This window comes from Tenrec ecaudatus, chromosome 14 (assembly GCF_050624435.1).
Source record: "Tenrec ecaudatus isolate mTenEca1 chromosome 14, mTenEca1.hap1, whole genome shotgun sequence".
NCBI lineage: Eukaryota > Metazoa > Chordata > Mammalia > Afrosoricida > Tenrecidae > Tenrec > Tenrec ecaudatus.
In genome coordinates this window covers 43,851,995-43,866,672 of record NC_134543.1, presented here as the reverse complement: position 1 = coordinate 43,866,672, position 14,678 = coordinate 43,851,995, and positions in this window count along the sequence as shown.

Genomic DNA, 14,678 nt, shown 5'->3' with positions numbered 1-14,678 from the left:
TTCTGTTGTCTGGAAGGTGGTCCTGACTTGGAGCGGGCAGTCTGGGCCCATCAAGCTCCTGGCTTCGGCCTGCAGCTGAGCACGCAGTGAACATGAATTCAGGACTTCTTCCCCTTGTGGCCACAGAAGCCTCGCCCCAGACTCTGGTGGCGTCGTTTGTTTAGGTTCTGGCGTGGGTAACCTTCTCCACTAACGTTTTATAGATGTTGCTCTGAATTTTCTACTTATTGATCTGAATAAGTGAAATGTTCCACTTAACCGTGTTAAAAAAAAAACCAGCAACGGTAGGTACCACTTAACGGTGAGATATTGATTGGCGCAATCTCTCTGCGGGCCGTTGTCAGTGGCCTCACTTAGCAGCCTCCAGAGATAAATGCTGCTTTGAGTCTCGTAGCTTGGGTTGAACCGATGGGCTTCAGTCTCCGAAGCGGGATTAAACTGGATTCCTCACTGTGTTTGTTTTGGCCCACCACGTCTCTTCATGGAGAAAATGGTCCAAATAAAGTGCTTCCTCTGTGTATTTTGACAGGAAACACTACTAATATACTTTCCTTTTGTTGTCCGCCTTGCTCTTTTTCTCCCGGAGTTGTTTAAATATTTTCAGTACAATGACATATTTATTAATCCCCTTTTCTCCGCATGGGGCACAGAATGATTGGCTCTTCGGTACAGCCCTCTGAGGACCGGTGGTTTCTCTGGTGAGAGTTAGTAATATTACCACTATTCATGTTTAAAAAAAAAAACCAAACTGAGACAATCTCTTAAAAATGGGCCACATTTATCTAAAACAGCTGGTAAAGAAAGCACGCAGGCCCAGCCAGAGTCGGCGGGGTCAGAGGTCAGGGTTAACACGGATCGCGGTGAGACTTTGAGGCTGACATTTTACAGATTATATGTGTCTCCGTGCGCAGTGGGCACGGCGTATAAATTGGACTTAGAGGCCCCTATTTGTTCTCTGCATTTTTACGAGCCCACAGAGCTCTTCTTTGAAGCTGCACACACAGAAAACAAAAACTCATTTTAATGCTGGAGAACTGTTTACAATAAATCACATTCACTTCCTGGCTTTTCGTTGGTATAAGATCTCTCGCTTTCACTCGCTCACACACACACACACACACACACACACATACACACACACACACATACACTCAGTCACACACATTCCTGGAGTCTTTTGTCCAATCTGGATCGCCTGTTTATTTATATATATTTATTTATAAGTCATTTTATTGTCAATGAATTAATATATATATATAAATTAATTCATTGACAATAAAATGACTTAGTATTATAAATCCCTTTCTCCTTGCTTTGACTTAGGCATGGGGCCATCGTGGATGCAGCTAGATTGAGTTACCTCAAGGACACCCTCTGTCAGTCAGGAGAGGTGATTCAGCTAGAACGAGCTACTCTGTGCCCCCAGGAAACTCCCCTGATACCAGAAAACGCCTGCTGTGCCCTGGCACCTCAGCACTAGGAGAAAGCATCTGATTTCAAAGAGATTGAGTTCCACTCTGGAACTAATTATATCATTCGTTTTATAGATTTTTTTTTTTAAGTTGCTAGGTGTTTTAACTGGAGAAGGCTGGCAACCCAGAGAGAAACGTGTACTGGCAGAGAATTCCGCCAAGGGCACTTTAGCCACTTAATTAATTTTCAATAAAAGCTCACAATCGTTGATTTGCCCTGGACCCAATGTAAATCAAACGGAGACAAATAGGCTAAAATGAGAAATGTGTGATGGAAACCATGTTTATGATCAAAATTACCTTCCACCCTGGAAATAGCCCTTAGAGTGACAGTGAACAAGCACAAGACCACACGGCTTCTGCTCCGATGGAGGCTTCGTGAAGCACAGCTGGGATGAAGTGGGAGAGGGGACGACTTCAGCAAGCACCGTGGCAAAGAGGAAGGGACTCTGAGATCCTTCACCAAAAGCGCGGCTCTGAAAAAGAGGACTTGGAGAGAAATCGCAGAAGGGAGGTGTTGTTTCCATTGCTCCGCATCCGTTGCCGCTCCCTCACCCCTCTCCCAGCCCCCCACCCCCAGCCCCTGCAACTCGGAGTGTAGGGTGGAATAGTGAAAATACTACACATTGATTCAGTTCCCGGGTTTAAATTGGCACACGCGCCCGACCCAGCACCGCGCTCCTTCATCTCCTGGGTTTCAAAACACAGCTCTCCAACATCAAATAACCCTTTTTCCTTTCATGAGCATACAGACAGGGAGTTCTTATGCCTTTATAATGGGGTTCCAATCCTCCAATTAAAATATCCAGACAATATAGATATCTTTGGCCTAGCCCCCTGGATAAATATTATTACGAAGCTTCTCTCCGGGACTTTAGATTTGCAAAATATTTTGTGGGCTGTAATCGGTTCCAAAGGCCTCCCGCCCATTTTCCCCATGCCTCTCTGTGAGGGCTCAGGCACCTCTTTCCCCGTAACCCGCAGACTGCTCTAGAGCTGGGAGGTGCAATCCTATGGATTTTTTATCCTGTTGCCATGCACGTCTCTGAGGCTGTTAGCTCCTGCCCTGTCCCTCGCTGAACATGGCCATTGAAACCACCCCGGATTCCATTTTTATTTCACTTTTGCCAAGTTCATGAAGTAAATTCCCTTTTTCCCACTCAATCTGGTTTTTCTTCCTGCCCCAGAGGGTTGACGCTGTCACTGGAACGGCTTCTAATGCACTATAAATGCCGTGATGAATTGGACGCAGGCTGGTTTCTTCTGAGCAGGAGCCCATTATCCTGTCACAGTGTTCCTTCCCTGTAACTTAATTTTTATTGTAACAAATGACTAAGTACTCAAAAATGAAACAATGTGATGGGCCAGTGGAAAGTGGCTTGCCTCTGAGGTAAGGGGGGCGGGGTGTCAATTGTTGGCAGCTGCCTTCCAGCAGGCTCTCTGTGGGATGGCATGCCCTGCCCAAAGAGGACTTCGCTAAAGCGTTTCTGTGAGTTTTATGGGATAGCTTCATTCGAATTGACTGACGAGTGAGACCATTAGAAATAAAGTGCTTTGTAAAAGGGGAGCAGGGCCAAGAGTGGAAGGGGCAGCTGTGGCTCTTGAACTGACCTGTGCAGGAGAGTCACCTGAGGAGCTTGTTAAATCCAAAGGCAGGGTGCCAGGCCCCCTCAAAAGGCAACCAAAGCAAGCCCATTCCCTACAGGGACCTGGCAGGGCAGCCTATTGCTTCTTAGGCCTGCTTCAAGACTACAAATCTTTACTGGTGCCGGCAGCCTCATCTATCTCCCAAAGGAACTAAGTGGCTATTGGCTTTGAACTTCCAACCCTGAGGTTCACAGTCCAGCGCCCTAAGCCACAGTGCCATCAGGGCTCTGGGCTTCTTTCCAAACCAAGCAAAATCAAACTCACCGCCATCGAGTCAGTTTGGACTCAGTGTCCCTATAAGACACAGTAGAACTGTCCCTGTGGGTTTCTGAGACTGTGAATCTTCACAGGTACAGAAAAGCTCATCTGTCTCCCAAAGAGTGGCAGGTGGGTTTGAACTGCTGAACTTGTGGCCAGCAATCTAATCTGTAGCCCACTATACCAGATGCCATGTAGGCTACGGAGGTGGAGCCTAGAAATATGCAATTTGAAGCAGTATTCCTGCTAATTTTGTGGGCACTATTTAGACGATACTGTGGGCGAATGGAGGCTTTCTACTTTGATAAAAAAGAGGTAGTCTCAGAAACCCACAGGGATGCCTCTCACCTTGTCCTCTACTATGGGGTTGCCATGAGCGGTGGGCACCAGCTCCTTCGTAGTGAGTTTGGTTTTGGTTTGATGGGAAGCACTTGGCCTGGAGCTTCTGGTTCAGTCCATCTGTGAGCGTCCACTGTGGACTTCACCACTGATTTTCTAACGACGCATTTTTGTTCTTTTCTGCTTGAGTTTCCAACCAGGCTAGTTCTCTCAAATCATACGTTCCATTTGCATAGGATATGTTCACAACTGGTCCATTTGTTCTGTATAGCAAATGCTGTAAACTTACGTCAAAAATTAAAATCATCTCTATGCTACAAATGATAAAATAATATTAATCTGGAATCCATGAATTTTTAATAAATTTGATATGTAAGTGACTCAGGGCCCTTTTACAAATTGGGACTTCCTGGGTTTTACCATGTTCCCAAATGAGTCTGTGATCCAAAAATAGATTAAGAGCCACTGTCCGGAAGTGGACAGACTCAGCAGCCTTAGCCTAATTGATATGAAATCTTATATTACTTCAAATACATGGTTGGGTGAGCTAATTAAAACAACTGATTACAGAACTGAATCTTCCACCTGATATTAAGTTGTGATTTATACATGCAATTAATCCTTACAAATCACCTGGGGATCTTGTTAACACTCAGATGTAGATTCTGATTCAGTATATCTGAAGTGGACATGCACCTTTTTTTCCCCAGCAGGGTATCAAACTTCAATGAGCTGGGTCAAACAAAGCTTTAGTTGATGTGATTTCAGTAAAAAATCACAGTGAAGTCTACAAATCCATGTAATCTACAAGAACAAGAGGGTTGACTTCGTTTGAAAACCATTTGGTGGAGAGGGATGGCAGAGAAGGGGTGGAAGGGAGACTCCGGATAGGGCACGATATGACAAAATAACGATGTATAAATTACCAAGGGCACATGAGGGAGGGGGGAGCGGGGAGGGAGGGGGAAAAAAAGAGGACCTGATGCAAAGGGCTTAAGTGGAGAGCAAATGCTTTGAGAATGATTGGGGCAGGGAATGTATGGATGTGATTTATACAATTGATGTATGTATATGTATGGACTGTGATAAGAGTTGTATGAGCCCCTAATAAATTGTTAAAAGAAAGAAAGAAAGAAAGAAAGAAAGAAAGAAAGAAAGAAAGAAAGAAAGAAAGAAAGAAAACCATTTGGTGAAAAAGGCTGAAGGGGCATTGTTTGAGAAGGGAGAGAGATAATCAGGTTATCGGTCAAAACACAAATCATTTAATCCACTGATTTCCACAAAATAATCACCATTTTGGATCATCAGGACTGGTAATTACAAACTGTTCCCCAGCCTACCTACACTGGTAGTAAGACAAGCTGCCCCGGAAGCAATCTTCAAGGATTTCATTTTAATCACAAACGATGAGGTGTGACAGGGGCTAATGGGGTCCCAAGTCATTGTCAACTAATTCTCTTTAAGTTGTTGTCATCACATCCTAATTGTTGCACTCCCCTGCCACTGGGGTGGGGGGGGGGGCGCGACCAGAATCCTGGACCAATTGTTCCCAAATAAAAGAACAGCATCTCCTCTGTTGCCCTTACTTTGTTAACTTACAGAACTGCTGTCACTGGCACACGCATGCAGCTGCATACAAGCACTCCCACTTTCCTGCAAAAAAGCTTTTAGGAACTTTCATCTGCTTAAAAGGACAGGGGGTAACCAAATCAGAGTGTAGCCTGGCCAGCAGTCCGGGAGAGTGGAAGCAGCCTGGGTGGCTGAGATGTATGAGAAACAGATGCCAGCTCTTTGGGGATAGGGCAAGACGTTCTCTTGACAGCCCAGTTCACCGGCCAGGGAAAGGCCCAACCATCAGTCATGCACTCCTGCCCCGGAGAGATGGTCTAGGTTGTATTGTTGAGGCCAAGGCCAACAAGGGGCATTTACCCAATGAGGCCATTGATGAGTTAGGCTCACACCTCACCCAAGTAGTGTTTTTGAAAATTATTCGTTTCATGGTCTAAGTCAGGAGACAAGTACTATTTTGATGTTCGGACCTTGTCCATTCTATGATCACACAAGTCTACATCCACCTTTTAAAATTTATTTTTTATTCATTTTGCTTAAGTGAGGAGTTAATCAAAGATGTGGAAACTCACAGGGGCAGCCCTGTCCTGCCTTACAGGGTCACTAAGACTCATCATCAACTGGGTGGCAGTGTGTTTGCCTTACAGGGAAGTTAATAGGTTACCACAAGTCAGTATCAGCAAAAGTAAAGACACAGTCCTTGGTTCAGAGCAACAGCATGTCTTAGCTAACCAACCAAACCTCTTTCCGGTTCTGTCTCTCAAACAGGTAGTTCCTGGGCCCTTGCTTCTATGGACCACGGTGCCAGATAACCTGTCACTCCGGCCCACTGTTTCATGGTCCACAAGCAAGATGAGGAGAAGGTGGCCCATCGCCATGGCGCTGATCCTCTGAGTCTCTGTGCCAGTCTTTGGTGCCTCTGGCCCTGGTCTTTGTCACTTTGGCTACCAGGTGAGATGGCTTTGGTGAAGGTGTGGTTGCTTTTTAGCCTATCAGACCCCCAAGGAAAATGAAGGATAGTGTCTTAATTCACACTCTCTAGTAGAGTTTAAGGAAGACTTCAAGGAAATAAAATATGTGGCTTGGTTCACAGACTCTACTGAAGTCGGGACTTAGGCCCACCTTAATCTTGTAACAGAGAACTCCTTCTGAAATGAGAACGTAGCCACGGGCACAGCAGACCAGATGATAGCACATGCACGGGAATTACAGCTAGAAGTGCCATCCTAACTGGCTCCATCTCAGCATCTGTCCCAGCAATTTACCCGGTACCCTTCCTAACCATTTAGTCAAGTGAAATAAAAAGATGAAGTCACATAAGTATTCATACAAGTATGTCCACGGCAGCCTCATTCGTAACAGCTCAAAACTGGAAAGAACCCAAGTGCCCCACAGCAAGACGATGCGTAGTCAAATGGTCGTCTAGTCATACAACAGAATATGTACTACACAGTGATAGAAAGGAATGTACTACAGATACACACAACTGCATGGAGCCTCTCAAAGAAATCATGTTGAGCAAAAGCAACGGGCTATAAAGGAGGACATATAGTATGAGAACATGTATATAAAATCCAAGAGTAAAAAAATTTATCTACAGCAATGGTATCCAGAAGTCAGAGAGTGGCTGGGAAGGAACACACAGGGACTTTTCAAGGGGCAAGAGACATCCTTTCTATAGCCGGTTTGGAATGGTGGCTAGGATTGTGATTACGTGTGACAAAATGCATCAAACTGAACACCTAAGATCTGGATTCTTTCTAATTGTTTTTCTAAACTAAAAAGCTAAGCATTTACGAATACAAATGATACAACAGAAAAATAGGTGAATGAGGAAATCAGAAAACTATGAAAATGAGAGGTTATCTCAGGGGCAAGATAAGCACATTAAAGATAATACATGTGTGTGGGTATGTCTAGAAATAACTGCCTAGCTCCTTCAGATTTCCTTGAGGACTCACAATACGTCAAGCATCATTATTATCATCCTATCATACATCCTATCATTTACCTTTCCCCTTTTTAATAAACCCTTCAGGGTACAGAGTAGATTGATCATAGTCCTTGGTTAATGGCAAACTCCCATCACTGGACTGGGCATGGCTAGTTATGTTGAATTAGCCTAAAAGTCCTGGTGGCATAGTGAGATACATGTTGGGCTGCTAACTGCAAGGTCACCAACTGCCCCATGGGAAAAGATGAGGCTTTCTAGTCCCCTAAAAACTTAATCTCAGAAACCCACTGTGGCAGTTCTACCCTGTCCTATAGGGTCACTCTGAGTTAGAATCAACTCAATAGCAGTGCTTGTTGTTATTATTGTTTGGAGTTATTCTTATTTGTAAGATGCACCTGCATGCCACGCACCCAAACTTAAACCCTGATCATGACTCATTATCTAGTCACATGGGCTCCTTTCATACCATCCCCTGCCTTGCCTCCATTAGGAGAGAAACAGCATCCTGGACTTGGGGCTCATTGTTTCTTTTTTAAAAATAGGCTGTGTTGGTGATGGTGGTGGTGGTTAGGTACCATTGAGTCATTTCCAAATTATAGTGCTCCTGTGCCCAACAGAATAGTGCCAGCCTCACCACTGTGCCTACGCTGGATATTTTAAAATATATGCAAACTTATTAACTCTGTATGAAGATTTGGGAACCCTTGAGATACAGTGGTTATGGTGCTTTGTGATTAGCCAAAAGGCAGGTAATGTGAATCCCCCCAACACTCCAAAGGACAATGGTGTGGCAGTCTACTTTCGTAAAGACTGACTGCTTCGGAAATCCTATGTGGGCAGTTCCACTGGTGAGTTGGAACTCACTCCAGGACAGTCGGTTTGTTTCCTCTTGCTGTGGTTTTGTGGGGGTGGAAGAGGTTTACTGTGTCCCATCAGATCTCTATGAATTGAAAGCTACTCAAAGATGGAAGTTGTGGTGTGTGTGTGTGTGTGTGTGTGTGTGTGTGTGTGTGTGTGAAAAGGGGGTGGGTTATGATGGTTGATTTAAACAGATGGATATACTTGTTACTTGTCTTAAGCTTTATGAAAAAAAAAGACTCAAACTGCACAAAGTCTTTTAGGATGTACATCTTTCAGCTTAATATTGATAAGATTCATCTAAATTGTTGTGTGCCTGAGGAAATGCATGAAAGTCACACTTGACTTCTTCCAGCCACCTACGGGAGGAGGAGAATCCGTCTCCATCCAGCCACCTACGGGAGGAGGAGAATCCGTCTCCATAGTTGCTCCAGGATGATTCTTAAGAGGCAGAAGCCAGACACCTTCTTTACCTATTTCCACATTACTGGCCTCCCATGACACTCGGCTGCTCTGCTGGGTTTCATGCTGCATTATTACAATGGCCACACAAAACTCATGAACAATCCTAAGGGGGTTATTAGGGAAGCTAACAGGTTAGAAAATGTTAAGGATGCAATTCTTTTGTCTGCAGTGCTTCTTCTCAGACTTGCTGGCAGGCAGGCCTCTCTCTGGTCCTCAGCCTCTCAGCTGAGGTAGCTTAGATGATGGGCAAAGGTTAAAATTTCCTCAGTTGTTGTTTTTGGTAGGTGCTGTTGACTCAATTCCGACTCATAACGACCCAATGTACAATAGAAAAAAACACTGCTGCTTTGGTCCGGTGCCATCCACACACTTGTTCTGACGTCTGAGCACAATGTTGCAGCCACTGTGTTAGTCCATCTCGTCAAGGGCATTCCTCGTTTTTGCTGCCCCTCTGCTTTACCAAGCACGATGTCCTTCACCACTGACTGTTCTCTCCTGACCACCTGTCCAACGGATGTGAGAGGAAGCTAGGGCTGTGGGTTGTCAGCAGCCCATGGCACTTTAAGTATTCTTCCCCAGCACCACCATTCAAAGGCATCAGTTCTTCTTAAATCTTTCTTATTCAATGTCCAGCTTCCATATTGATAAGAGGTGATTGAAAATTCCAAGGCTTCTGTCAGGCCCATCTTGGTCCTCAAAGTACTTCCTTGCTGTCTTGTGTGGATGATTTGCCAATGCAACGTCCTCTGGTTCTGATTAATGCCTGAAGGTCACCCTACTCTGCAAGCCAGATTCCTGCTGAAAGGCACTTTCATAGGCCAGGAAGCCCATTGCTCTGCCTTGGGGCATCTGTGTTGCTCCTCTCTCACCTCTCTGTGCAGGGATCTCTAACAAGTTTCACTCCTGGTTCTTCTTCCCTGCTGTGTGAGGGACTCTGTTCCTGATTCTGCAAGAGCTGACTTTTTATACCCAGTCAAACTAACCAATGGCCTCTATCTGCATATCACACACCCTGTTTGCATGGCCCTGCCCAGTCATTTGGTAGGGATTCCAAGAACAATTCCAAAAGAGGTGCTTTACTGCAATGACTCTGGACCATTTCATCTTTATTACAACCCTGTAGCAGTGAAAAAAGAGGAAGACCCTCAACAAGAAGGACTGAAGCAGTGGCGGCGACAAGGGGTTCAAACATAAGCACCATGAGAAAGACAGGGCAGGACTGGATGGTACTGGGTTTGGTTATACAGAGGGTAGGGATGAGTCAGAACCTGCTGGACACACCTAAGAACAACAAGCCCTGGGATGCAGATATGACGCAGGAACAAGTTGGGACTCAGAGAAGTTGATTCGCATGCCCAAGGACACAGGACAAGAAATGAGGAAGGCAAGATTAAAAGTCAAAGCTCTTAACCAATAGGTTACTCTCCCTTCTCGCTTCTCTATTGCCTCTTATGTAGAGCCATGTCTCTTTCCAGGCCTATCCCTAGCCACATTGTACACACACACACACTGAATAAATAAAAGAATATGAAAATAAAATCTGTCAACTCCATCCAATAATTTATGGGTCCTTCAAACCCGTCAGCCACTCAATGTGAAAAAGAAAAAACTGAGGTTGTCTCTTCCTATAAAAATGTATAAACCCCATAACCCGATACTGGGTCATTAGGTGTCAAAATTGACTTGATAGCAGTAGGATTGGTTTGGCTTTGTATTTTTGGTCTACTCTGGTAAGGAGCCTTAGTGGTGCACTGGTTAAACACTCTGCTGCTGACCCAAAGTTTGCTGGTTTAAACCCATCCTGGTGGCATAGTGGGTTATTACTTGGGTTGCTAACCAAAAGGCTAGTAGTTCAAACCCATCAGCTGCTCCATGAAAGAAAGGTGTGGCTTTCTACTCCATAAAGAGTAACAGTCTTGGGACTCCACAGGAACCATTTTATCCTGTCCTACAGGGTCTCTGAGACTTGGATCAACTCAATGGCAGTGAGGTGGAAGTTGCTGATTTTGGAGTGGCTCAGTGGAAGAAGGACCTGGAATCTGTTCCCTAAGGATTAACTCGTCACCAAACCCCTGCCACAGCATCAGTTTGGACTCACGATCCCCCTGTAGGGCAGAGCAGAACTGCTCGTTAAGACTTTCCAAGACAATGGATCTTTACAGGAACAGATGGACTCAGCTTTCTCCCTTAGAGCAGATGGTGGGTGTGAACCACTGACCTTTACCTTAACAGCCCAACGCCAAACCTCCAAGACAGTAGAGTTCCCTAGAAAAGTCTATGGGGCAGCTCTACTCTGTCATGTGAGGTCTCTATGGGTTGCTGTCAACTCAACATACTCTGGTAAGGAGGCCCTGGATAGCACAAATGGTTAACATGCTCTGCTTCTAACCTGAAGGCTGGAAGTTCAAGTCCCCCCAGGGTCTCTTCAGGAGAAAGGTCTCATTCCTTGAGCCATTGACAATACTGTGGATCAGAGTTTTATTCTGACACATATGGGGTCACCAGGACAGCAGCTCTTTCTTTATTAACCACAATGACATGCTCTGGTCGAGAAATATAAATATATGCAAAGGAATTAAAAAGTTTTAGTCCCCTAAAATACATCACATGCAAACAGAAAATGTCTTAGGAAAAACATCTGTAAGCATAATAGTGTGTGTGTGTGTGTGTTTTCTGGAGTATGTCTTAGAACAACATTCTTATTTTATTTAATCCCTTCAGCTAAAAGGACAAACGCACAGGCATTGTTTAAGCAAGTTCTTGCTTTGCACCCTATAACTGTATACCAGAGGCAAAGGAAACTGGATCACCCTCTCAGGATGCCATTACAGCCAAGCAGAATCTCATTAAAAATCAATTCCTCGGGTCCATAAAGCTGGTTTATTTTATCTTCCCAGAGTGCCTGCTGCTAGCAGTTACACAGTTCCATTGTGTGGCCGTCTTGTCTGTTAAAGATCCTTGTACAAAACAGGTATTTAAAGATTTTTCCATTTTTAAGGTTTACCTTTAGAATTTTGCAGGAGTTTAAGTTTACAGGGTGTATGTCTCCAGCTTAGGGTATCTTGTTACATGTGTTGGAAGTAGCATTGCCAGTACCAGGGGCCCACTCATCAAATATTTATCTTTATAAACCTGATGTTGTCCACTATAAAAGTATAGCTTAATTCATTAGGTGACCGGGCCCCCGGTCTGATTTGCCTAATTATGGTTATCTGATTATTGACTCTATATTGGCCAGTTTCAATACCTTCTCATCTCTGGCTGCTTTTTTGCTTGTTGAGTTGTGCCGATGACCTTAACCACGGAGGGCCTGTGCTCCTTGTAATGATTTTAATTCCCTCTAAAGCATCCTGCAAAGCAGATGTACCAGCCACATCTTATCAATGGGGAGTTGAAAGCGCACAGAGATTGAGTGAGCTGTATGGGTTACAACCAGAATGAGCAACAGAGGGGAAAGAAATGGAAGAGGCTACTCCAGCCCCATCTGGAATCCCTTAGCTTTCCTCAGCCCCGTCAGTGAGTTTAGAGGCTGATGGATTTCAAAGATCAGTGACCTTTGGGGAGCAGAGCCTGGCAGTGAAACATAGAGGCTTGGATTCCTTCGTGTGGGGCGACTGTGGTCCATGAAGTCGGTTCAGTTTGTATTTTAGAACCATCTGTGTTGTGAGTGTGAAGTTAGTGTGGGGCAAACAGTTCCTGGGCATGGTAGCTAAAGTTAGAGATTCAAGTCTACCTAATCATGCCTTAGAAGAAAGCATAGCCATTCAAGACCTGGTAGAGCAAGTTCTAGTCTGACCCATGTGGGGTTGCCGGGAGACAGAGTCAAGTTCATGAAAAATGGTGGTAGAATGATACATGGACTAAATAAGAGTTGGCCAGGGCTGAAGCAGAAATAGGTGTTTCTTTCTATCTGTACCAACAGATATGTAGGGCTCTTTCTCCACATAGTGGAGGGGTCTGGCATGTCATCAGAGTACAGAGGTTAGAAGTTTATAGGCTATTGAAAGGACCATGGACAGCCAAAAGAACAAACAAATCTATCCTGGAAGAAATACAGCTAGAATGCTTCTTAGAAGCAAGGATGGCAAGACCTTGTCTTATGTATTTTAGACTTGTTAGCAGAGACGTTATTACCTGGAGGAGGGCATCATGCTTGGTAAAGTCGGGGGAAGCAAAAAAAAGAGGAAAATTCTCAACAACTTAGACTAACACAGTGGCTGCAACGTTGGGCTCAAACACAGAAACCGCTGTGAGGACGGTGCAGCGTTTCACTCTGCTGTTCACTGAGTCGCTATGAGTTGGGACTGCCTTGATGGCACCTAATAACAATAACAAGTCCAAATGTAATGAAACATACATACAGTGTTCAGTAGAGAAGAGCAGCTATCCAATGCACCACACTTTTGCCATTTTGACATATTTATTTCTCTTAAAAAAAATTCCCTGAGGTCCCACTCTTAGACCCCCTAGGTGGAACTCTGGTCGACAAGATGGTAATTTGAATTAGACCATTGCAGTAGGTAGCTTTTATGTACTTGGATGGAGGAAGGGGTGGAGTCCAACCTGTTATCAGGTGGTAGCCTGGTGGTGCCTTCCTGGGGGTGTGGTCCTCTTGTAAGAGAGAAACCGGAACTCCTGTCTCGCTGCCCTTTCACTTTCCTGCTTGCTGGGACTCCGCGGATCTCCAGAGGCTGCCTGATCCCGAGATCTCTCTGTGTGCACCCTGTCATGTTTCCACCGACCTTGGGTCCACAGGGCTCTGTACCCACCAGCTTGTGGTCCTCTTGCATCCCACTTCACCTTTCTGCATCATTGGCCTGCAGAAACGTGAGTCTGAAGAGGGCTCTGGCTAACATCAGACCCATGGACTTGAGCTGGACTGGACTGGGATGCCTTCTTGATATCAGGCTCTTTCTCACATATAAAGGAGGATCACTGGTTTTGTTTCCCTAGACAAGCCAGTCTCACATAACCATAAAGGGGATATGTAGGAAACAGAAAGATTTCTCCAAAGTTGTCTCCCCCAAATATATGCCAAACTTAGTTGCTTGCTACACATGGTGAATGACTATACACTTGGAGGTCAACAGAAGTAGGTCAGGGGCTATTCTCCTTAAGGGTTATCAGTCATCCAGAGCAAGCAGTCACCACTGTTTATCCCACAAGTAGGACCCACTCCCTTCTGATAAGGATAGTAGTTGACTGTTTCTTTGTAGGAGACCCCAGAGAGGTCAAGCCCACCCAAGAGTGACCAAGGTTAGGCTGCAATCATGAGTCTAGGGTCCACCCCTCTTGTCACATGTATACCTCTGGTTCTACCCCTTCCTGTCATGTGTGTACCCCTAGCTCATCCCCTTGCTGTTACACTTATGCCCATTGTATATCCCCCTCCTATTGCTTGTATTGCCGATTGTACAGCCCCTTTCTGTGACATGTATGGTTACCTGTAATCATGCCCTCTAAGTGGATAAATGCTTGGTTAGCAATAAATGGGTCTCCAGCCTCCTGCCAACTCTCCGCCACCTCACCTCGGCCCATGCTGTGTGCGGACCTGGCGGGTAAGATCGTGGCCATCCAGAAGGTGCGCATGCTACCATGAAATGTGTCTGACTCCATTATTTCACTCCCTCTTCTATCTCTCATGCTCTATGACTTTATTATAATCTTTCTAAATCTCAACCATACAACTGTGCCTACCAGACCCCCTGTGGGCATTTCCCACCACAGGGACAGTTGTTTAAATATGCTCAGAGATTTCTGAAGACTTGATCTCCTCCATGGAAATTCATAAGTGTATTAGCCTGTTAGAGGGTTTGAAAGTTCTACCAAATCAAGGTCCTGTCATGGAGCCAGTGCTGACTCACAGCGACCTCCTGTGGTTTCCGAGACTGTAATTGCCCGAGTAAAAAGCCCTCTCTTTCTCCCGGGGTTTGAGCTGCTGGTGGTTTGAGCCATTCAGACCACAGCCCATCAAGTACCCACTCAGCCACTCGGGATCCTTGAAAAGTTCTACATGAGGGAAGATAAAAACCCATTGCAACTTGTTTGACCACTAATTTCCCCCACACTGTAACAAAAGAACTCCATGTAGCACCCTGTGAAAATAGAAATCATCT